Here is a 25686-nt window from a genome sequence, read left to right on the forward strand (position 1 = left end):
GGCTGCAGGCCAGGTCCCCGGTTGGGGGTGTGCGAGAGGCAACTGGTTGATGTTTCTCTCACACATCGATGTTTCTCTCTGTATCTTCCTCCCTTCTTCCCCATTGCTCTAAAAATAAATAAATAAATAAAATCTTTTAAAAAAATAAATAAAATAACAACGTTAATAATATAGAAACCCTTATTACATTGAAACTTAGTATAAAGATAATTACTGAATTGTTACATAGTTTTCATATTTTTATTCTCCACTTTCAGGCACTTTAAGTTTTTTCTGCTTTCCATTTCTCCAGTGGGTCCTTTATTTTATTGTCATACTTTTCAGCCATGTGAGACACAATTTAATTTAGTTCACGAGCACTTTCTTTTTGGTTGCTCTAGGAGTTTATAAAATTACTTCAAACAGGTGTAAATCTCTCTTCCATTTAGTTTTAACTCTTTTTTTTTGTTTTGCCATGAGAAAAAGTATATGTCTTAAATCCTGTTTATAAGTAAACTTTTAACTACTTACACTTGTTTCGCTGTTCTCCTCTCAGGTCTAGTATTTCTCAAGATGTTGGTGGGACACAGTGATGGATATGCCTTTTCAATATGGTGTCCCCTTTTCATCACTCCTCCCTTATTGGGGGGCTTCTGTTTATTTTTTTTACTTTTCCATTCACACATTAGCAGAATTGTTTGTGATAATAAAAGGAAGTCACTTAAAAGCTTCCTAACCATTTATAAAACTCTAGAATTAGAGCTTTGACATATATAAAAGAGCATGTGTTTGGAGATTAAGTTTATGGGGGGACCTTTCCTTTAGGTCTTGGCAGGATTTCACATATGTGTGAGTGGACTCTTGGTCTTATTCTCAAACAAAACAAATTAGGGAACTTGGCTCTCCTCTACTCTTAAAGATTTCTAATTCAATACCAAAACAACCTAAAGACCAGCACATCGATGGCTTTGCCAAGCAGTAATGGCAAAACTATAGGACAGCGCGTCTGAAGCTTTTGTGTCTTTGCAACAGTTTCTTCTGTGACTTCACTTATAGCCTTTCCTGGTGCCACACTGTTGAAGTGGAATCTTCCCTTAAGTTTTTTCTACGAATCTGAACCAAGAACCTGTTCCACCCTTGCAAGACGTCATTGACATTGGCAACCTCAACACTTTCATGATAAAGATCCCTTAAATAAGAATAAAATCTCATTAAATGAGAACATAAGATTGAGTTGCCCTGGGTCCAGTCCTGCGAAACTCAACAAGCCTGCCCATCAGGTAGAGCACCTTCCCAGAGCGCTAGGGTGTGAGTCTGTGTGCCTTCTGTATCTGTGCTCTAGATTACTCCACTTTTTCTGGAGCAAATTCTTTTCATGCAAGTGGTACAAAAGGATTGAATTTAGTTTTGAAGTTCTGATAAAGATTCAGAGGGTGATCACTTTTAAAAATGAAACATACCATGTACCATGATGATTGAAGAGTGAGTCCTCAAAAGCATTTTTTCAGAGTGAGGTACATATTATAAATCATAATGAGGAAGAGATACTCTTACTGAAGTTTGTTAGAAAACCAGAATAAAATTTAAAAATACAATGAATCTCTCAATGAAGATTTCTGGGAACTGGACTCTTCTATAGATAGTTTTTAAGTTCTCTAATTTCACTTATTTCTTTAAATAAAATACTATGACTTTAAGATTAAATTATTATTATTTTTTTAGTTACTCGTTTTCAGTTTCTTAGTTTCTACATTGGAAACATATGAATTGTTAAGACCTCCAGTTGTCTTAGATACTTCTATCTGGAGACAGTAAATGTAGACATTTCTTGAAAGATGTTTGACAGAAAAAGAAGGAAAAAATGTAGTAACTGGACAGAGAATTATGGTCAAAGGAAGGTTTGATTTCAAATGAGGTTTAAATGAGAAGATCTGGTCTTTTTCCTCCTTTTATATTTATTCAGAAGTTAGTCCTTGTAGTCAAAAGAGATGATCGTCTATTCTGCCTATGGCAGGCATTGTACTAGGCTTCTGGGATGCAGGGATAACTTTTATTCATTTATATTCACATACGCTCGTAATGTGCCTCTTTGCACAAATTATTTAAAGTAGGAGACATGAAAACTACATTTAGGCTACCCTTCAATGGATCAAAGTTTAGCAGGAGAGAGATCCAGCTATTGGAAAATTACAATACAATATAAGTAAGTGCTATTCCCAAAGAGATTAGCAAAGCACTGTGGGCACATAGTATGTATAGTAACTATATCTGTTGATTTTCATCTGCTTTTTTTCGTTGATTCCTTAAAATTTATGTGTCTCTATGACATGGTGCTAGGAGAATCCTAGGTTCATGACTGAATACAACATTTAAAGTGACCAAAGCATTATCTTAGATACATAACCTACCTAATAAAGGGGTCCTATTATGTTTACTCAATCCAGGGGCCATAGTCTGTCTGAATCCCCATAAATCAAAAGCATAGGTAATCCAGAATCAATCTCTAAAGACTTTGAGCTTATTTATGAGAAGCAACTATGCCTCCAAGTCTTGGGTGTTTAAACAATGACTTTTCTCATCAGATTCTGCTATTGTTAGCAGGGAAAGCATATTCATCTTTGAAACTTTCCAGCTCCAATGGTGATATTTGTCTGTTTATTTTCTTTACATAAATAAATAAACAGAGGGGAGATAAGGAGGGAATTAGGGTCCAATAAATAGAAATACTCTTTTGTGGTATGTATTCTTTGACAGAGCTTTAGCTTCTCTATTTTTGCTTCATATGTAGTTATATACAGTAGTTGTATATATATATATAACTGGCTATATGTAGTTGGTTATATGTGGTTAAGACCAGAAGATGAGGCAAAGTAGAAACATAGGTAATCATCTGATTTCCTTTCTGACTTTGTCCCTAGAAAATTAACATATTTGCTTGATGTTGAGTGTGAGTAACTTTATATGAACAGGTGAAGTCAAATTTTATAGTCTCAGATAATAATATTTTGTGTGGTGCTAGTAGCTTTTAAAATACAGTTAAGTATATTTTATATTACAGCTTTTCCCACACCGTCTGTTAAAAGTAAATTCATGGTGAGTCTTGGCAAATTTTGTCTTTTATTTTATGCCTGCAGGAGTATAAATGATAAAAAGTTTTAAAATAGGAAATCCAGAGATTTTTCAGTATTCCCTTCTCAGGGATCTATCTCAAAGGGATCCATCGGCAAATTCATATAGTATTACGGTAATAGAGGGGCCAATATCTTCCTGACTGCCTGCTTTCTCTCCTGATACAAAGAGTGAATCACAAGATTTCTGGAGATGAAATGATGACAGATGTTACCAAAATGTCCCTATATTTGTTATAAATTAGTTCTTTTATACACACAGATGTGAAAGATAGCAGAAACACTTCTTTTATTTGGGAGGGAGCTCAAGGTGGCTGAAATTCAGTCATTATCCAAGTCCAAGCTAAGAATTGGGCAGCATTTTTCAAATTCCAGAAGGAATCACTGGGAGGAGGGAGTGGAGAACTGGCCAGGAGGGTGAGAATTGTAACTTGGGGGAGGGGAAGAGAAAGGCCAGCTTTTTGTACCCTCTTCTTCTATAGGAAAAAAGAGCAGCCAGCAGAAACTAGATGAGGATCAACATGGGGTGAGGGTGGAGGGCTAGCAACTGCTGAGACAGTCAATAGGCAGATTGTTCATCACACATTGCCAGAAGATTAGCTGAGCAAATGCACAGACAATGCTGATTAGCGACTTGAAATGCATCAGTTCTTACTGGGGAGAACAAAGACGGTCCAGATCGCTGCCCTACAGCCTAAGTGCAATAATGGAACCCAGCTATGCTCAACATAATGTTTAGAGCTGAGAAATGTGAGCAATGTGTCCCTCTGTTTGTATTCACTAAATTTCTCCCATCTCTGGAATGCCCTCAAGAGATACATATCTTATTTCTACCATGTTCTCAGGGGGCGGGAGTTTTATAATCACACTCCCACATATTTCAGCCCCTTGTGGGTTGTGCATTTCTTTCCACGTAATCTGAGAAGGCAGATATCATTAAATTGCCACAATTTGTCCTCTCTATTTTATACTGACCTTGCAAACACAGGTGATCATGTAGGGAAAACATTTTTAATTACTCTCAAATTTATTATTTACTTACATAAAGAACTGGTACCAGCAGTTACAACAATATTAGCATATTTTAAAGTTATAAAATAAAGTAGAAAACATTTGCCTTTTCTCCATTCTATGAACATGTTTCAGACCAAGCCTATGTATTATTTGTTCTATCTTGATCTCCTTTCTTATTATGAGTCCAGAGACTTCTAGCACTTTTATTTCATCCCCATCCTTGTGAGTTTTGGTTTGGGCATCTAGAAAATACAACATGACCTTGGGCTGGCCCTAATTTTAAGATGCTAGGAATTTGTGTAGAACAGTTTTTACTTCATACACTATTACTGTGCCCATCAAATGCAGCCTTTTCGTATGACTGGTATGATAATTAAACTTAATAATAGCATCTCCCTATACCATTTCTGTACATCTATAAAAATAAACCTTAGTGTTATATATAGATTTGCATTGTTCCTTATTAGAAGCCTTTCTCTCCCCTAGATAACACAGCTTTATTTTAGTCATAATGCTCTTAAGAGGATTCATCTAAGAGAAAAGCCCTGGAAGGCCAATGTATCTTTCATAGGACTCATTGATGTTTTATACCTGATTGGGTTTGCAGTTTCTCTCTCTCTCTTTTGTTCTTTCTTTGTATTTTTAATGCTCAATCCTCTCTTACTTTTCTTATTCACTTAATAACACCTGATTAAGTTCTACAGTCTCTAAATTAGGCAAACAATGAACAAAACTTTAGAATATTTTATAGCAATAATATTTTCTTTCTTATTTCTTGACAGCTAACCATGCCACAGTTAAATATTAAACATATTAGAAGGGATTGTTTGCAACAAAAATAAGAGACAGCAGGTTGTTTACAATAATATAGACAGAACTCTCACAAATAAATATTTTAGAAAAAACATGCTCCCCAAAATTACATTGGCAAAAGCAGGCAATTGCCAGTAATAAACAATTCAGAGATGAAATACAATAGCCAACAAACATATAAAAAGTTCACACTCTTATTGATAACCTTTGTTAAATACAGACTGAAAATCAATCATCAAGTTGACAAAAATGTTAAAAGATGGATAATAACCAGCGTTGGCAAAGATACAGAGAAGAGAGTAGTAATGTAATTTGATAGTGCTTTGATTTTATGTAACGACAATATCTATCAAAATGTAAAATTGTATACTCTTTCATCCATTAATACTATTTTCAGAAAGTCATTCTACTCAAAATTCACGTGTGAGCATCAATAGTTTTTCCCCCCTCTTTAAAGAATGTCTGTAGAGAAGCAGTTAACAGTTGTAACTGATGTTACATTCACAACATGGAATGTTATGTCGGTGTTGACAAGAATGATGTCCTAACAATGATGCAATGTGTTGAATCTCAGAATGAAAAAAAAATGAGTCTCAGCATAAACGTTGAATAATCTCATATATGCAAAAGAAAAGGAAAAATATCTCTCTCTCCATATGTGTGAAACTAAAACAAATATCTGGAATGGTAACATGAAATTATCACCCAATTAACCCTGGGAGAGTAAAAGGATTGTAGCAGAGGAAGATGAGCAAGGAATTACTAAATTGTTCTAGATTTTTACATTTACGTTGTGTTCTGATAACGCTAATCAATAAAATGAACACACTTCAAGTTTATTGATTAGTTCAAAATTAAGCTAATAAATATGTTAATTAATAGAGGTCTGCAGAAAATATGTCCCAATGAATAATTAAGAACAGGTGGTATTTGTGAAAAGATTGTCATATAAAGTTCTGCTATAATTCTTGTTTTGCAAATGCAAAATATTTCCCCATTGATGTAGATATATTAAGGAATAATTTGAGCTAAATACAAACGTTGTATTTCTTTATGTGTGATTTCATTTATGAGAAACAGTAGGTAAATGTAGAGATTGGCACCAGCTCTGTTGACTCACAAGGAAAACACAAAATGCGTGCACCCACACACATGCCGCAAACGTCTACCCCCTATCCAGTTCACCATGTGGATTATGAGTCACACCCATGTACATCTGTTGTTATAATTTTCTATCTCATTTCAGATAACCTTTCTTTTACCACTTCATAGTAACTCAAAACTGAAACTCTCCACACTAACTTCCATAAGCAAACTTTAATTTTTTAAGATAAAGTGTCATTATTTTGGAGTATTTATAGATTAGTAAACTATTCAACATGTGCAAATTTATACTACTGTTTTTATTAGATTCCTATTTGCATTATTTTTAATCTGTCATTGACAAAGTTTTTGAGTGTTGTGCTCCTAACACTATTTTCCCACAACCTCTGTTACTTTTATTGCACAATTTTTCACACAGGGTGGGGCAAAAGTAGTTTTACAGTTGTGAGTACATGAAACACAGAGTTTACTTTTTTATTATTCTTTGTTAATTATTGCATTATTTTCCATATGAACAACTATAAACCTGCTTTTGCCCCACTGTGTAGTGCAGTGCTTTCTGTAAGTGGATATGCCTGCCACGTTATCGTAGAACTGATTGTGTTCTCTACATGATAGACCAGTGAACTTTGGAGGCTGGTACTTTGCTTTGATGTGAGTCAATGAACGGTATTTGTTGGGAGAAAATTATCCATCTTCTGAGCAAAGACAAAAAGTGTCTTTCTTTCAGATGATCTTTTCAAGATGTTTGAGCAGAGAACCTTGGCACTTAGAAAAATGGTCTCCCTCTGGAGCAAGGGCAAGTTTGCTTACACTGTTGGGAGATACAGAAAGCATTCCCCCCCCCGTCCCCTCCCCCAGCCCCCCAGAGCAAGGAAGAGGCATGCTTACTGCCTGGTATAAAAGATTTAGGTCCCTAAACTCAGGATTTTCTTTCTGCAACCAATTGTTTACTGGACCCTCTTTTTATCACCCTGTGGGAATTGAGGCTTGGAGAATTAGTGCAAAAATGATAATTCTCTGGTTGCTGCTGCTGTTTTGAGTAATAAGTTTTCCTTTGTTTTTGACTCATTGGTTTCTGTCTCTTGTCAGCATCCATGAAACTGGCAGGTTAAGAGACTGATTTGCAAATACTAAGTGTCACAGACCCTTCACAGTTCTTGACAACACTCTGTAGGATGTTGGAGTTTGACAGGCGTCTTCATAAAAATATTATTCAGTATAGTTTAGGACCTTTTTGTCAAGATAACAACCATTAAACACTTTATTTTTCCACTTTAAAGGGTGACATATCTGATAACAGGAAATAAAGGGTGTGTTGGAGGCCTTCTGAACTAAGCACTTCTTCAGTGGTCAAAAAGTTGGGTGGGGAATATTTCTTGTTTTCATTTTACTTGACTCAGTGAATAACTCTGTGATCACATTACCTAAAATGAGAATTATTTAGGTTAATATACTTATGCTATATGTAATTGATTATTTTTGAAATTCTTAGAAATAACTTATCATTCATTGAAATGTAAATATTGCTGCTACAGTTCCCCTTATCTGATCAGGCAATGTGTACTGAGTTTCTATCCTATAGAAAGCACTGTGAGGGATACAAAAATAAATAAGTACTTTCTGTGCTTTCAGAAGTTGGCACTCTAGTACAGGAGATAAAACAAAAGGAAACATAAACTTTATGCAAGGCAGACAGTGTTAACTCCAACATGAGGGCAAATAAATAAAGGATTATGGGTATTCTGACTCGAAAGGGATGGGAGAAGACTTCAAGGAGAAGGTGGGATTTAATGAGGAAGGAGAGCACTTAAGAGAGAGAAAGTATGTGTGTGAAGGCTGGAAAGTTAATGGGCCACTGGAAGAAAAACCTGGAAGGAAGAATTCGGACTGAATTTCCAGTCCTAAAAGGTCAGGATGGTTATGGATACTAATTTCATTGATCTTAAGGCAGAAATGTTTAAAATTAGAAAACCTCTCTAACTCATTTAATAATCTATGGTGATTTTACAATTTTTGGAATTTTACCATTGCTCCAAGTGAGGTGGCAACCATTACATAGCTGTATAAAACTTTTTTTTTTTTTAAACTCTGATAAGATCAAGGAAAGTCCGAAAAATCCACTTTAGATCAACATGGGTATATTCATGTGGTTGCAGGAAGGTTAGAGCCTTAAAAATGTAACCTTTAGAATGTGGGGGCCAACCTTCTGGCTAACATGCTATTTAAAACCATACTTGTTGCCAAGTATTAAAGGACTACTTTTTGCTAGTTTAGTGTTTAGCATTAAATCATTATCATATTTAATTCTTGCAAAATTTCTGGGATAGGGGTCAGCTCCATTTTTTTGAAAAAGGAAAGGAGGGTTAAGAGAAGTTTTGTAAATAGTGTAAGGTCACAGAGGTAGCAACTAAAATTTGAAACTAGGTAGTTTGGGGATTTAAATCCATTAGTTACTCTCAGAAGTATCCTACTAATAACGCAAGCCCCGCGATAGCACATCTTTGCTTTCTCTCACACAGGAACGGTGAGCTTTCCCAGGCTCTAGGGCCCCGCGCTCTCCTGACACAGACAGGAGGCGATGGGGCTGTCAGAGAAAGCTTCTTTGAAAAAAATAAGTCTTGGACGTAAAGATTGATCATCTATTTTGATGTTCATTAAGATAAAAATATTTACTATTGTAGCTGTTTATGTTTATTAATATTTTTACATGTTAAGTAAAAATTTAACAGAGTTGATGTGGAGAGGTGCATAGCGAAGCTCCCAGGCCATTTGCCTGCTGAAAACTTACCCATCACATGACATTTCAGTGGCTTCTCTTTCTTTAATGATTATTGGTAAAGCAATTTCAAAGTTAGAACAAGTAGCTTTACAACTACTTTATTTTTTACATTATCTTTAATTAATGTATAAGAGAGTTGAGGCCCAGAGAGGTTGAACAATTGGCACAGTCACACAGCAAAGAGATGCAGAATACATGTTTCCTAAATATGCTTAAATATCCAATGCTAAGGGAGACACACATCATCACTCCTGTTACAGAACAAGTTTCGTCATGCACTGACACTTAATTCTTAAATTTTAACTGGAGTTCTAAGAAAGATCTGCTTTAATTGTACAAACCAACAACAGTCCATCTTTCAAATTCCTTTTTCCATTCCCTCTAGTGCTTAAAATATATTGTGCATTTGTTTTTCCATCATCACTTTTTGTTTTATATCAAAATCAACTGTGGAATTAGATTGTCTCAGACTGACCTTACAGGAAATCTTAGATTTCCAACTAGAACCTTTTTAACTTGAATGTAAGCTTTGCTAAAAAAAAAAAAAAAAAAAAAAAAAAAAAAAAAAGGTTTGAGTGTGATGTGAGATGACTTATTTTAGGTGTATCTAAAAGGAAAGAAGTTATCAAGAGGCAATGGAGTAAGAGCCCAGAGTGAAATGTGAGTTAAGATGTTGGATTAGAATGTTTCCAAGTGAGTGAAATGGCAAAAATAGGACAATGTGCTGTTAAGCACTTCAAATTTTATTTGTTAAAATATTCTTTTGAGATTAGGACTCTTTCAACTTTACCTCATAAATTTTATTCTCCTAGCTAGGTAATTTTGTTTTATGTTATACTCAACAGTAAAACCTTGAAATTTTCAACTTTACATGAAAAAAAATCAGACCATTAGAGCTACTTCTCGGTCTTTTCTCTGAATCTGACTTAATTTACTATGTTGGTTTGTCAGTTGGATAAAAAGGATTGGTTTGAGTGGTTATGGGCATTTAACAGTTTGTTCTGAGCTTGAACCATGTGTTATTTTCCTAACCTGCAAATTATGTGCCAGGTTAGCATATTCATTTGGGACATATTTGACATGAATAAATTAGGCCAATTTTAATTTTAGAGGAATCAAAATTTAGATGGCTTGACTAATAATCATCATAATTAGAACTAGTCATGATAGAGCCCATGATATGTGAGGGAAAATAGTATGACAGCATATGCATGGTGTGTTAGGCTGATTCATAATAGACCCAAAAATTCTGTCATAATTGATAAAACATTAAGCCTCTTTGATAGTACCGTTCCACTAAAAAATGTTCTAATATCATAATTAGATAAGCATTTTTTATGGGAACTAAAATATTGACAAGTATTTTAGTAAAATAACATCTCCTTGAGATGAATTGATCTGTATGAATTTGTTATATATATTTAATGGGGGAAAATGGGGATAGCTGTAACTGAACAACAGCAAAAAATTTTAAAAAATTAAAAATAAATAAAAATAAAATAGGGCCTAGAAATACTAACTAATAAATCATATATATACATATATATGTATATATGTACTTACTAAGGTACATATATACATATATATGTGTATGTATTTACTAAGGTAAAATATTTGCCCTAGTCAGTATCACTTTTTCAGTGTTGGCACAGGGCAAAATTAAGAAATTAAAATTTAAAATGTTATATAGACACTTAAATATAAATAAATATTATGTAATATTATATGATATATATGACATGATATGATCTGGCAATATTATTTCACACTTAAACTCCCTCTCATTTCATTTTTCCCATTTGGGAACCTAAATTTTAGAGCCTTTTTGGAACACAGACATGTCAAGAATGACTGACAGTGGTATGATTTGCATGAGGATTCAACGGGCACAGACTTTATGGCTGAACTGATGAGGAGGTTTTCAAAAGTAAATAACAATGATGGTTGTTCCTTCAACCCCTGCCATTTCTTCCCAGGGGCAGGGAAGTGACCATGAGCTGTTTGTTTTCTGACTTGGCCCCTGAGAACTTCCAGTTCCCCAAATGACCTAGAAAAACCTATTGTGTATCAAACTTACCTTTATTAGACTTATTATAGCAGCAAAGGGAAAATACCACCTTGACAGAATCTTAGGAATGCCTTAGAAGATGAAGGTCAGGAGAGAATACTTCTACTCTTTGGAGCATGGGCTGACTGATTTTTTTGGTATTTCAAGGTAGTGAACTATTTGGGAGAAGGCAGTATTTATAATAGTGTAATAGCCCTGGTTGGGTGGGTTCAGAGAGAGAAGGATTTTGAAGAGCACTGTTTTAGGTACTAAGTAAATATTCAACAATGAAATAAAACATCAAATAACCACTAAAACATGTTCATGAATATAATCAAAGTAATACACATTGGAGTATATAGTGAAGAACTGCTTGATGAATGAAGTGTTAGCTCTAATAAGTACTTGATTGTTAGGGATTTACAGTCTATCTTCCAGGAGCGGTTGTTTTCTGAAGCAAGCAGCTTAGCTATCTTTGCTTGTTCTCAGTGACATGTAACACAGTTAACGTGATACGGAGAGAAATTTCTGCCCAATGATCCAAGGAGTGTTTTAGTTCTATCTCTTTATTGGTCATTCTTCGATCTAAGCTGGAAGATAGGTGACTATCATCTGGGAACAGGATAGATCCAGATCTGAACCATTGCTTAATGTATAGAATTTCTGATGGTATTTGATCCAAATTCTGTAGTTGTCGAATTTTCTGGTTCTTTAGTGGGGATATTATTTATTGGATCATATGTTAGGACAGGGCCTGCGAAGCAGCATTGAAGGCCTTGTTGGCCATCACATGTTTGAGAACTGCTACAAAAAATACTAAGAGGGGAATTATGATCATCATTTGAAGCTCATTTCTAAGCCAGGAGCTCCCAAATTAAAACAAAGAACAGATCCCATTTCTAATCCAAACACTATGTATATTCCGATAAGGAATATGAGCAAGATAACCTTATTTCATGATTCTGCTGTTACCAACATTATTGGTAGTGTATCTGTGAGCTAGGGAGGGATGGAAATGCAGCAGTCTTTCCTTAAGACAGGACATATTCCATGGGGAGACCCCAGTCTTTAAAGTGGCTAGATTTTGAACTGCCACTGTGAAGCTTTCATGAACCTCTTGACATTTATGGTGGGCAGAATAAAGGCCCATCTCTTAATTCCTGGCACCGGTGAATACACTGTGTTATGCGGCAAAGGAGAACTAAGGCTGCAGATAGAATATAGGTTACTAATCAGCTGACTTTAAGATGAGGGATTTTTTTTTTTGATTACCCAGAAGGGCAGAATATAAGCATTAGGCTCATTTTAAGTCAAAGAGTGAAGCAGAAGAGTCCAAGGAGTGGTGACGGTGGATGCAGAGGTCAGAGTGATGGTATCGCTCGTTTTGAAAGTCAGAGGAGACCATGAGCCAATGACAGGCAGTATCTGGAGCTGGAAAAGGCCAGGAGATGCACCTTCCATTAGAGACATCAGCAGAATTGCATCCCCTCCGACATCTGGGATTTAGTCTAGTGTAGTGCATTTTGGACTTGTGAACTCAAGAGCTGTCAGATCATATATTTGTGTTGTTTCAAGCCACTAAGTTTGTGGTAATTTGTTACAGAAAAAATAGGAAAGTCTTAGTGACACTTCACTTCACCTGCTATTTTCTGAAGAATAGCATGCATAACTTTTCCCACTTTTTGGGCCCCTTGAAAAAAGACAAAATAAAGACAATTTAAGAAAGAAGAAAACAGTCCAAATTTCTCTTCAATGGCTACAGTTTTAACTTAATCCGAGGCCCAATTTTTGTCTTTGAATTATATTTTGTCCAGAGCTTTTTTCTAGAATTGGGAAAATGATAGGCTAAAGGGACCCTTGGTGACATCAGAGGCTATATTGAAAGGAGGTGTCAGCTTACCAAGATAATAATGCTCGTCCAATTTGTAGCTAACAGGCAAGAAACTTTGTGCAACCAATCTAATGCCGAAGACCACACAATGGTATGTTTTATGTGGCTTTCAAAGAGCATTATAATATTTTGGTGCTACTCACCCAGCACAGTCCTATGCCCAATGACAAACTTATAATATAGATATTATCAGCTAACAATGTAGAGTATAGCCTAAGTAGTATGCCTTTTTCATAAGGCCTACAAAAATGAGAGAGCTTCCAAATATACACTACCTGTACACTAGCTCTGTACAGAATCTAGCTTCTGTGCAAGTTATGCAAGGGTTGTTTCTGTGGAACTTCTTTTTTTTAGGTTTGACATGATAAAGGCTTTTAGATTTCTATCTTTCAGGACTACTGTATATGTCGTTTTTAATTTAAAATTTGCTTAGTGCCGTAGTCCAATCACTAAGGAAACATTCATTTATTAGGGACTCTTATTAAAGGAACCTGGTTGACACCTAAGAAAATGACCACAAACTCAACAGTCATTTTAATTGTTTTATGCCAAATCATAAGCAAATTGTAGTCAGGCATTGAATTTGTACTAATGAGTGACTAAGAATGCCAAAAGCAATATCAAACATAGGAATCTTATACATTTCAAAGTTAAGAGATAGCAAGTGTCTGCTAAAAATCCACAACCTTAAAACAGCTAAGAGGAAAGGAAATAAAAAATAAGCATTCTGATTGAGGTGTGACAATCTGTGGCTCTTGTTTTTGAGTCTCGTATAGAAGCTATTTATAGCCATCTTTATATAAAAGTTTTGAGTGAAGCTTTCTCTTCCCAAATGGCATCTGCTTTGGAGGATTCCTAAGAATGTTTCCGGTTGGAACGTGATTCAAAGAAGATGTTTGTGTTTTCAATTGAGAAATGTGAATGTAAGAACTGACACCCTAGAATTTTACTATTCCTTAGTTGTTAACAGTGCTTGATGGGACCTTTATCAGATAAATAAAATGTTCTTATTATGAAAATTTTACTTTTACAGTATACTGTTAAATTTGTCTTCTTTTATTATTTATAAATCTTTGAATTAATCTATCTTTTTATGTATGTTTAGATGTTATATAACTATGCAGACATTGAAGCTTCTAATCTTATCTTTTAAATATAATAAATCATCTTTATATAATCAGTATGTGTACATCATTTTAACATTATCATTTCAATAAACTAGAACAATTTCCTTAAAAACACCAAAATATATTTATTATCTTGTATGCATATTATTGTTTCTCTGTAATAATTTCTACTAATTACAACCTTTAACTAAGGAAGTCAATATTTGTTTTATCAATAATAGAAAAATCTGGAAGGTAGTACATCAAAAATTTTCTAGCTCTTTTCTATGAGCAGATATTTTCTACAGCTTTACATATTTTAAGATGACAAAATAAAGATATGCATAATATCATTTAAAGGCATTTGAACATCTTTATTAATATATACCCATTCCATATCAAAAAATAAGTAAAAGGGTTTATTTAAAGCAATATTTAGTGACCAATGTCTGTGGTATTTTTCCTTATTTAGAACATGCCTATCATAATATTTTATTAATTAAAATTTAATATTGGTCCAAGGTTTTAAAATTATCTACAAATCTGGACATTGTGAGTTAACACATTCAATACTTGTGATCGATTGCATTATCAGAATACATAGTATTAAAACAATATCCATTATTCAATTTCATTTAGTTAAACATGTTTTAGTATCTACTTGTATCTATTCTCTATTTGTATTTAGTATCTGTAATCCAAACTTTTATAAAAATAATGATAATTTAATGGGCTCATAGAACCCTTGTAGGTACTTTTAAAAGATTAAAACATGAGAAGTTAAACCCAAACCATGTATTTATTAAAATATTGTGCTTACATTAATTTTTGGGGGTAATGATATTACAGTAAAAACAAAAATTATTTTTAAGTTAAATTAATCACTCACTCATCTAAGTTGTCATTTATAGTGCATGTACTTAAGTATATATGAATTAACTTCTGTATTTATATATCACAAAAATCAATTAAGACTGTGAGTTCATGTCAAAAGCTCTAAATGCCTAGCTTTTCTTTTTTACCTAATAAGACCTTTATCCAGACTCACAGGCAGACTTTTTCTTCTGATTTATAGTTTTGGAAAGGGAAAAACACAACATAAGAGCAATTTGTTTTTGTTTTTGGAAATTCCTGAATGTTTCTTTGGGCTAGATATTCCTTGAGTGTGTACAAAATAACAAAACATTTGTTTTTGATCAATTTACCTCTAAAGTTACCCAAGAAACCGAAAAACGAGTCAGAGAGGAAAGGAGAAAGGAGTGAGAAGTTGCAGGTTTCAAACAGACATTAAGTTATCACTGCAGAAGTCATATGATCTTGCCCTCTGCAGGGAGGAGAGAAACTGTAGCTTCAAGAAAACCCACTGTAAACATACACGCATACACACACACACACTCTACAGAAAAGGAAGGACAATTATTATAGCTGATTTACGCAGTACTACAGAGTTTTTGCAACTCCATCAAGCTGTCTGCTTTTTTAACTGTACATCAAACTGTGAAGTATAGTCATGACAGAAGGAGAATTTCCTATGTTAAACAAAGATATCTCTTTTTGAGACAGACAAGGCAGTCAGAGAATCTTTTGATAATCTCTCTATTTGTTTTAGTGCCTCTTTCAAATAAACATTCTGTTCATGCCAAAAGCTTCCCAGTGGCCCCTGAAATTTCAGATTGTCCTCGGTGGAATTACATTAGAGAGATTTGCACATGAATTAGCACCTGTAAGGAGACCCTTAAAACTGGTGAAAGTCAGAAAGACTTGGTAGTTGCTATTTTGTGGCTCGACCTGGCCAGACATGAGTAGTCAACAGCTGGGAGCTCAAGGCAGACAAAACTCAATAAAGCATTTCTAAGAACACAAAGACAAGTTTCAGGAAAGCCCATAAATGTTTATTTTAAATCAATTTTATTTATGTATAATTTATGACAATGAACTGTATTCACTAGCAGCATACTGCAAAATTTGTCCAAAGAATGCCAGTCTTACATGGTCTCCTGAGTGCTTCAGTTCTGGGGTACACTTACCAGGTCTAGGTACCTCTTCTCCCTACAAGCTTTCTCTTATGGATTCATAACAGGGCAGACAGGTATAAACCAAACTGCTCAAAAAAAAAAAAAAAAAAGGGAGAGAGAGAAGCTGTTTTCTTCTTAATAATCAAAGCATTCCTAAAATGCTTAAACTCTCACTGAAAAGATAAATTTAATCTTTATGTGTTGCTAAAAGGAAACTGGAGCTTCAACCCAATTTAGGTCATACCTTGCTCTTGGGGTCAAAGAGACCCCCCCAATCCAATTTTAGAGGATCAGGAGCTCCCTGTGTTTCTTTTGAATGTAAACAAGTAATTTTGTAGTTTCCGTGGGAATCGAACCCAGGATTTTCTGCATGTCAGGCAGATGTGATGATCAATATATCCTGGAACTGGAAGATTCAGCTTAGAGAGTCAAGGTGCCTTGGGAGAATGTGCTTTCCCAGGTGCTGCACAGAGCAATGAGGAAACCTTGATTCGATCCTGGGGGCACCTTGAGGTTTATTAACTACTGAGTCCTTAAAAGTCCACTGGAAATATCTGTTGACCAAAGAGAGCAAAATTTATTAGATGAGAACACTGCTGTGACAAAATCTAGGCAATGTTTCAGAACGGGGAGGTCAGGGTAGAGGATTAAACAGGGCTTTAGTGCCTGGACTGAGGAAGTTTATAATTAGGTTTTGCAAGATAGAATACTAATTTGGGCTGGAAAGAGGTTATTGCATAACTTTGGATGGGTAGGCTCCCAGAAGCCAGAGTCTAGAAGCTACTCTTGATGATCAAGGTGTTGGTCTTGATAAGTTATTCATTTAGGTGATTCACATTTTATTTTCAAGGAACAAGTTCTTCTGGAGCAAGTAGCTAAGTTAAATTTTGCTTTGTTTTCAGTTATTGTTTCTATTACTACCAAGTACACAGGCTGGGATTTATTCCTGGAGGAGAAGTCAGAGGGGAAATGAAGTGATGGTGAGGAAGGGATGAGTTTGGTAAATATTAAAGTCATACACTGTGTCATGAACCCACACCATGAGAAGCAGTAGTGAGCAGAAAGATAAACATAGAAAGTAGACAAACCCCTCACAGTATCTGGCTAAACCCCTAAGTTGTAGTATCTAGAAACACATTATGGTTAAGGCCTCAAATACATAAAATGAGTTATGACAGTGGTTTTAGGGAGAAAAATAATTAATGACCCCCAATGGAAATCTGAGCCATACTGGGGCCATATGAAAAGAGAAACATGGAGCATGCTAATAAAGCAGGGAGTTCCAGCGATTATACTTGTGTTGTCTCAGAAGCGGAGACAACAGTAATTGCTACTATATTTTCTCGATTGAGAAAATATATTTTTCTCTAGTGCCAGGTAGGTGGAAGCTGAAGAGACAAAGGTTTCATTCACAGAAACAAACAAACAAACACACAAACAAACTGTGCAACTTTAAGGGCAAACCGAATGCATGAAAAATAGACTAACCTGACTCATCAAAACAAGCACTATGACAAAATCAAGAGCTGATGGAAGCAAAAAAAAAAAAAAAAATTCATAAAGGAAATACTATTTCCATAGACTGTTGTGAAAAAAAAAGACATTTACATTTTAATTTGGTCATTGGAACCCTTAAAAAGAATTGTCTCAATTTATGAAACCGCAAAGATGATAGCACCATAAACTTCTAATGATTTTTCACCTGCGTCAGTACTTTCTGCACAGACTCACCAGCTCAAGAAATGGCAGGACTGGTGAGTAGGTGCTAGGATGCAGGTGACTTTATCGGTTCAGTAGGGTTGTACGTGTGCAAACGTTAACAGCTAGTTAGGCTTGGCCTGGTGTACTTGGATGAGAGAAACAATCTAGTCCACTATGTGATTCCTTTCTCTGGACTGGGGCAGCATCTGCTAATGGCACCAAGTCCTGAATATCTGTGTTCCAGGGCACAGGACCGTTAATGATCCCTTATTGGAAGCTTTTTGAATTTTATTTCTTATAAGGAAACTTAGTGGCAGTTCTTCACAGCTTTCTGGGGGAAAATAACCTTTTAGTATCATTCTTGAACCTGTTAGTTTATTCCCTGGGGCTTCAGTGAATTCAAGGAAAAACACTAGCCTGTAGTCATACAGCCTGGAGCTGTAAAGTTGTCAGATCTCATAAGCTAGGCATAGTGTTTGGTCCTGGCCAGGACTTGGATAGAAGAACTCAAAAGAAAAAAAATGTTCATGGAACACACATCTGTTATGCACCAGATGGCAGCTGTTATTTCATCTCCTGTGGAACTTTTTCCTATAATTCTTGCTACATTTCTTCTACTGCAGTACTTAAGGGTTTTAAGGAAAAAAGCAAAATATTTTGGGAAAAAAATGAGGTGAATGTAACATTAAAACCAAGGCTTTAATTGTTCCAAAACTCAGGATTTGCAGAGTTAAGGTTCCCACAGCACTCCTCCAACTGCGCAGCGTGTATTATAATAGGAGCCCTCATTACATAATCACCAAACCCCGGGTAATGTTACAGAGTGTTCAGCAGATAAAGGGCACAAAATAATGGAAAGGAACTGCACTTTTTCTCTAATCTTAGATGTACAGAGCATATTATGTTACTGCATAAATATTACATGATCATGTAACAAAATATACTAATGAAATACACAGATGCAAAGCAAGAGTGCAAGGGTTGAGATTGCACTGGGAACACTTAAACTGATTTTCTTATTCTTTGCTAATTCAAATTCAAACTTAATTTAACATTTGTGTCATTTTATGAGAATATGATATGTCATGGGAGACCTGGCAGTTTTTAATGGTCTATAAAATGATGCTTAGAGCTGTATAGACATACAACAATATCGTTGTCTTTCAAGTCTCAAATTTCTGCTTGTGACTATGTCTTAAGCATTTCATTATTGACCTAGAGGTTAAATTCTGCACAATGATTCTTCCATCTTAATATTTATTTGTATGCAAATTTGTCAGCCTGTTCTGATAGGCACCCTCTGCCAATTGATTAAAAACACATTTACACAGCACCCACTTGTATAAAGAGCTCTGTTTCAGATTCTGATGTGACAGAAAGAAATAGTCATGGTCTTGCTTTTTAAGAAATTAAGACCTTCAGTTACTGATGACAGTGCTAATTATATTCACTTTGAGTCAAATTGCGTTGTGCACCCTAAACACAGCTTTGACAGTGCTGGCGTATTACATCTCATTACATTTTTTAATTTCATTTTACACAAGCTCTATTTTATGCAAATATCTTTTAATATTCCCACTACTACTATATGCTTTTTCTGTTGTCCTTTGGGGTTTTTAAATTTAAAATTTTTTGTTAACACTTTATTTTCTTAAAGCATTTTTAGGTTCAAAGCAAAATTGAGGGGGAAGATACAGAGTTTTCCCAAGTACCTCTTGCTCCTACACACTTACAGCTTACCTAATTATCAACATTCCCCACCAGAGGGGTACATTTTTTATAACCATTGAATCTACTTTGGCCTGACATAACCACCCATAGTTGAGAGTTTACATTATAATTCACTTTTGGTGAAGTATGGTCTATGAGCTTGAACAAATGTATAATGACATGTATCCATAGTTACACTTTTTACAGATTTTTTTCAGTGCCCTAAAAATCTTCTGTGCTCTACCTATTCATCCCTTGCCACCCACCCTCCTCTACTCACCTCCAGAGCAACCACTGATCTTTTCACCAACTCCATAGCTTTGTCTTTTTCAGATTGTCAAATAGTTGCTCATACTATAGTATGGAGTCATACTATATGAAGCCATTTCATGTTGGCCATTTTCACTTAGAAATATGCATTTAAGATTCCTCTATATCTTTTAATGGCTCAAAAACCATTTTTTTGTGCTAAATAATATTCGATTGTTGGGATGTACTGCAGTTTATTTATCCATTATCCTACTAAAAGATGTTTTGGTTGCTTTTATGTCTTGGCAATTATAAATAAAGCTGCTGTAAACATCTGTGGGCAGATTTTTGTGGACATATGTTTTCAACTCCTTTGAGTAGATACCGGTAGGAATGTGATTGGTGGATCATATTGGAAGAGTATCTTAATTTTGTAGAAAACTGACAAACTGGTCATACCATTTTGCACTCCCCTTAGCAATGAATGAGAGTAACTATTGCTCCACAGACTCACTGGCACTGGGTGTTTTCAGTGCTCCAGATTTTGGACATTCTAATAGGTGTGTAGTGAAATCTTGTTGTTCTAATTTGCATTTGCTTGGTGACATATGGTGTGAGCATCTTTTTATATGTCTAATTCCAATCTGCGTATCTTCTTTAAAGAGACATCTGTTAAAGTGGTTGGGCCATTTTTAAATGGTTTATTTCCTTATTGTTGACTTTGAAGAATTTATGTATATTTTAGATGACAGTCTTTTATTAAAGGTGTCTTTTGAAAATATTTTCTCTGTCTCTGGCTTTTCTTTCTGCTATTGTCTTTCATAGAGCAGAAGTTTTTAATTTTAATGAAGTTCATTTTATCACTTATTGTTTTTTACATGTATAGCACCTTCAGTGTTATATCTAAAAGTTATCGCCATATCCAAAATCATTTAGGTTTTCTCCTTTGTTGTCTTCTATGTATTTTATTGTTTTGTATTTTAAATTTATGTCTACAATTCATTTTGAATTATTGTTTGTGAAGTATGTTCCTAGATTCACATTTTTCTCATGGATGCCCAGTTTTTTCAAGACCATTTGTTGAAAAAACTATCTTTTTTCCATTGTATTGCCTTTGACTGTTCGTCAGAGGTAAGTTGCCTGTATTTATGTGGGTCTATTTCTGGGCTCTTTATTCTGTTCCATTGATCTATTTATATATTTTTTCACCAGTGCTATACTGTCTTGATTTCTGTAGTGTCATTATAAGTCTTGAAGTCAGAGAGTACCAGACCTCCACCTTGTTCTTCTCCTTAAATATTGTGTTGGCTATTCTGGGTGTTTCACCTCTTGGTGCAAACTTAAGAACTGGGTTGTCAATATCCAAAAAATAATTTGTTGAAATCTTAATAGTGTTGCATTGAATCTATAGATCAAGGTAAGAGGAACTGACAACTTAACAATATTGAGTTTACCTGTCCACAAACATGAACTATTTCTTCATTTATTTAGTTCTTAGATCTCATCCATCAGTCTTATAGTTTTCTTTATATGAATTTTGTACATATTTTGTTATATTTACACTTAATTATCTTATTTTTGTTGGATGTTAATGTAAGCAGTACTGTGTTTTTAACTTTGAATTCCATGTGTTCATTGCTAATATATAAGAAAATCATTGATTTTTGTATATTGACCTCTGTCTGATGACCTTGCTGTAAATGCTTATTAGTTGCAGGAGTTAGGAGGTTTTTTTGTTTTTTTTTGTTTTTTGTGTGTGTGTGTGTGTGTGTGTCATTTCTTCCAGATTTTGATAACATAGGTGATTATGTCACCTGCAAACAGAGATAGTTTTTTTCTAATTTCCCAATATGTATACATTTTATTTCCTTTTCATGTCTTATTGCAGTAGCTAGCACTTTCAGCATAATGTTAAAAATAAGTGGTGAGAGGTGAGATCTTTGCCTTGTACCTTATCTTAATGGGAGGATTTGAGTTTCATAGCATTAAGAGTGATGTTAGATATAGGTTTTTTTTTTTTTTACATTCTTTATCAAATTGAGGGAGCTCTCCTGTATTCCTAGTTGATCCAGAGTTTATATTATGAATTGGTGTTTTTTTTTTTTTTTCTGCTTATATTGATATGATTGTGGTTTTTGTTTCTTCTTATCTTATTGATGTGAGGGATTATATTAACTGTTTTTCAAATGTTGGATCACCCTTGCATACCTAGGCTAAACCCCACTGGCTCATGGAATATAATCCTTTTCACATTTTGGGGGGATTTGATTTGCTAATATTTTGATTAGTATTTCTGCATCTGTGTTCATGAGAGGTGAACATTTTGAGTAAGAAATAAAACAAAAGACCTAAGTAGACATTGATATATGAAAATATAGAAAACATTTTAGTAGAAGGAATAAAAAGATAGAGAAATATTTCTGAATAAACACTTTTATTACTGCATCAAGGGGTAAAATCAATTTTATTTATTATTTAAAAATCTGACATTTAATCTTTTATGTTTTAAAAATATTCCATTGATTTATTTTTATTATGTTTTAATATCATCAAGGTCCATGATGGAATTCCAGCTTGTTACAGGTAATTGCTATTTCTTTATTCTATATCTCATGAGCTTAATTTCATAATTCAATTAGCAAATAACATACACTTAGTGATAGCTATTTTTTATAATTACTCCAGTTCCATAGGAATATGTGCTTTATTATGAATGATCTAAATATACAAATTTGAAATACCCAAATAATTTTTTAAAAATTATTTTTAATTGATAAATTTTTCCTAAATATTATAAGGGAAAATTTTGTTTAAGCATCTTAGGTTGTTGATAATACAGAGAATGGTCATTACCTACTGTGGGCTTTTGATCAAATATTTTTAAATCATTTTTTTATTTGGTGTGAAAATCTACTATGTTTCCAAGAAGGAAACAGTGAAAAAGAGGGAATAACTGATGGTAATAAATATACCAGTTGAACTAAAATTTACTGCATTAGTTCTCAGTGGAATCAATTCCTAGATATCTGACAAAAACTACTAATATTTATAGCATGAAATGATTTAGATAATAGGAAGGTAGTATTATATTTAAGACTATATGTGCAAAGATCTGAGTTATATATTATTGTAGAGAATTGGAAGACTGTGGACCAAATAGTGAAAATAATTATATGGTTTTTGAATACTGTCATATTAATTTCCTGCTCACGATTAAATAGTTCTGTTTTTAATACTCTATTTATACTCTGTCATTTAAAACAAACATGTCTCCAAACCTGCTGAGTAAGTTTTGTTGAGCAGTCTGCTTTAACAAAAAGGAAAAAAAAAGACTTTTGAATTTGTCCAGTAAACAGGATTTTTTAAATAAGAGAAATCTTCATTTCTATCAGTTTACTTTCTGTTACATGAGTTCTAATGGAACATATAATAAATGTTGACTTTTTTTGTACTTTTTACCTGTTAACACATTTACACTAATTTTTTGAAGTGAGCCTCATCATAGTTCATTTTTTTATAGCCATAAGCACTAAGTCTTCAAAATTGGGTTAACACTTTTACCAAATTTGATTGGTTTTTGCCTTACGTTAAAACCCACCTTTACTTAACTTTCATCAAGTTCAATGTACATTGTCATGGACTTCTTTGAAATGACCATATACACATAGGCTTTCCAAATGATTTAGTCAGTGGGGATCTGTTAGATTTTGCATATTTCCTAGAAAAATTCATAAGACAAGCATAGGCTTTTTTACTAAACTCATTTAGATTTTAATTTAAAAGACTATAGGTAACACTTTCTACAAAAGGTCCACAATTTTTCAAATGTTTGCACAAAATATTTCTAGAGTAATGTTCCTACCATAGGTGCATTAGTAACTAAATAAACTTTCACTTTGGTCTCATATTTCCATTTAAATATTGTTCTATTGTCTAAAATAATATGTTTAAGTTTTACTTTAATTCTTTGAAGGATTTTCTTTATATTTATTTTTTCATATTGGTGCCATTTACATACTTGCTCAGACTCAAGCATTTGTAAACTCTACTGTACCATTTCAGTCTAAACAAGCCTGCACTTCCTGTTTGCTTATAGGGAAAGATCAAGATAGGTTGAAATGTCATTACAGGAGGCATGGTCCATTAACTGCCAATCAGAATAAAGTCTTTGGCAGAAAGAAAGACAGAAATATTTGGAACACATCATGATTTTAGAGAAATGTTCTACAGAGTGGCAATGTCTCTGATCTGTAAACTGATGAACTCCTTTACCCAAAATCTAGTCTTTTTATCTAGCTACATTCACCTTATTTTTCTTATCTAGTGGATTAATCAACTCAACTCTACTTTTGTGTGATCATTTGTCTTTGGTATACCTGTAAATTGGAAAAACTTGCACAAACATCCCTACACTTTCACTGTTTCAGCTTTGATTACAGTCAACATTAATTTCAAAAACATTTGCCAAATGTCTATTATGTGCTTGGTAGATTAATAGGAATGACCATTTCCATGAACACCAAAAATCTTTGATATGATCTTTAATATACCAAATTGTCTCAAAACTCCGCATTCACTATGGCTTTTTTCTAATCACTGAATTGATTCAGAAGTGAACAAAATCTTTTCTCTGTAGATTAACAATATAGAGTTGATAGAAAAAAAATGTTAAACACTTATCAGAAAAACATAAATGCTATTATTTACCAAAATGTAGTGTTTTCTTTCTAATATTTAATTTTGAATACTTTTTCTTCCTTAATTGGTAAATAGCCACAATCTTGATTAGTAACTTTACTGTAGTACAATTACCAATGATTCTTCTATATTTTACTGCTTACTTTTCACTTGTTAGGTTGAATTCTGTCACTTTGTCTTTGATATTCATTCTTCTGCCAGGATCCAGAGCAAGGGCCACAGATTTCAGCACAACTCTAAAAAGAGAACAAACAAGTAACAGAAAAGAGAGAGAGAGAGAAAGAGGAGGAGGAGAAGAAGGAGGGGAAAGAAGAGAAACAAGAGGGGGAGGAGTGAGAGGAGGAGGGGGATGGGAGGAAGGGAAAGGAAGGGACGGAAGAAGAAGCAAAAAGAAAAAGAAAACAACAACAAAAAACAACCAGTACTGGCATTAGTGACCTTTTGGAAATGCAGCAAACTAAGTATCTATTTTTCTGAATAGAAAATATTTGTCATGTGGAATAGGGTGCCTCAAACTTACCTGCAAATGACGTTCATTAGATGAGAGTAGACATCATTGGTCTTGGGTGGTTTGTATCAGTGAATTTTTAATATTCCCTTTTTGGGTTTTTTTTTTTTAAACTTTCAAAGGAAAAACAAAATGTAAATGATAGTTAAGGGAGATAAAAATAGAAAGAAAATGATTGAAAATAATTCTATCTAATGAACTTGACCCCTCTTTTGAGCACTTGGATCAACAACTCCCCCTGTCACATTTATACAGATTTCACTTGACCAACTAAGCCTTTCTGTTTCTTTCAGCTACACCCCCAGGGAACCCAATGGCTCCTGGGAGCATCCACCTGACCTGTTAGAAGACAAAATGAGGATAAAGAACTGATGCATTTCTCCTTTAAGATTCTAGGCACTTTTAAACCTCCACTCTCTTTAAATGCTTAGCAAAAGGAATCTTGTATCTCCGTTTTTCAGTGCCTAGTAGATTGTACATACTTAAAAGACTCCCCCAATACATATAGAAGAAAGTTTTCATATCTTGAAAGGAAACACTAATAATTTTTCTCTTAAACTTCGAATATAAACTTTTCAATGTGAAGAATTAGACAGTAATTTTCATTTATCAGTTTTATTTCCCCAAAAGAACTGACTGTTGTGTGAGGAAACAATGAAACAGAGGGAGTAACCAGAGGTAAGAAAGATACTAATTGAACTAAAATTTCCTGCTTTAGTTCTCAATGGAATAAATTAATTATTAGGTATCTGAGAAAAATACCAATATTTACAACAAAACAAGTGTGCAGTAATTTGATAGTAATGAAGTAGTACTATAATTGAGAATATTTGCAAAGATATGAGTTAATACATTACTGAGAAGAATTTGAATACTGTGGACCAAATAGCATAAAGTAGTGAAAATCTCCATTATATGGAGATATACACTGTGAAGCACTA

At 34.1% G+C, this 25686-nt stretch overlaps 1 long non-coding RNA gene across 2 annotated transcripts; it reads right to left on the reverse strand.

The window, feature by feature from the left end:
* Positions 1-73: 73 nt before the first annotated feature.
* On the reverse strand, positions 74-24858 carry LOC129067235 (uncharacterized). Of its 2 annotated transcripts, none has more exons than XR_008528752.1 (3): positions 24758-24858; positions 24381-24473; positions 74-108 (listed from the first exon to the last, which is right to left on the reverse strand). It is a non-coding gene; the product is annotated as an uncharacterized LOC129067235 (long non-coding RNA). The 2 variants fall into 2 exon arrangements; XR_008528753.1 differs by lacking the exon at positions 74-108 and adding an exon at positions 7391-7465.
* Between the last annotated feature and the right edge of the window lie 828 nt (positions 24859-25686).

The sequence above is a fragment of the Pteronotus mesoamericanus genome, unplaced genomic scaffold (genome assembly GCF_021234165.1).
Source record: "Pteronotus mesoamericanus isolate MK-2021 breed Mesoamerican mustached bat unplaced genomic scaffold, CSHL_Meso_final contig_20, whole genome shotgun sequence".
Classification (NCBI taxonomy): domain Eukaryota; kingdom Metazoa; phylum Chordata; class Mammalia; order Chiroptera; family Mormoopidae; genus Pteronotus; species Pteronotus mesoamericanus.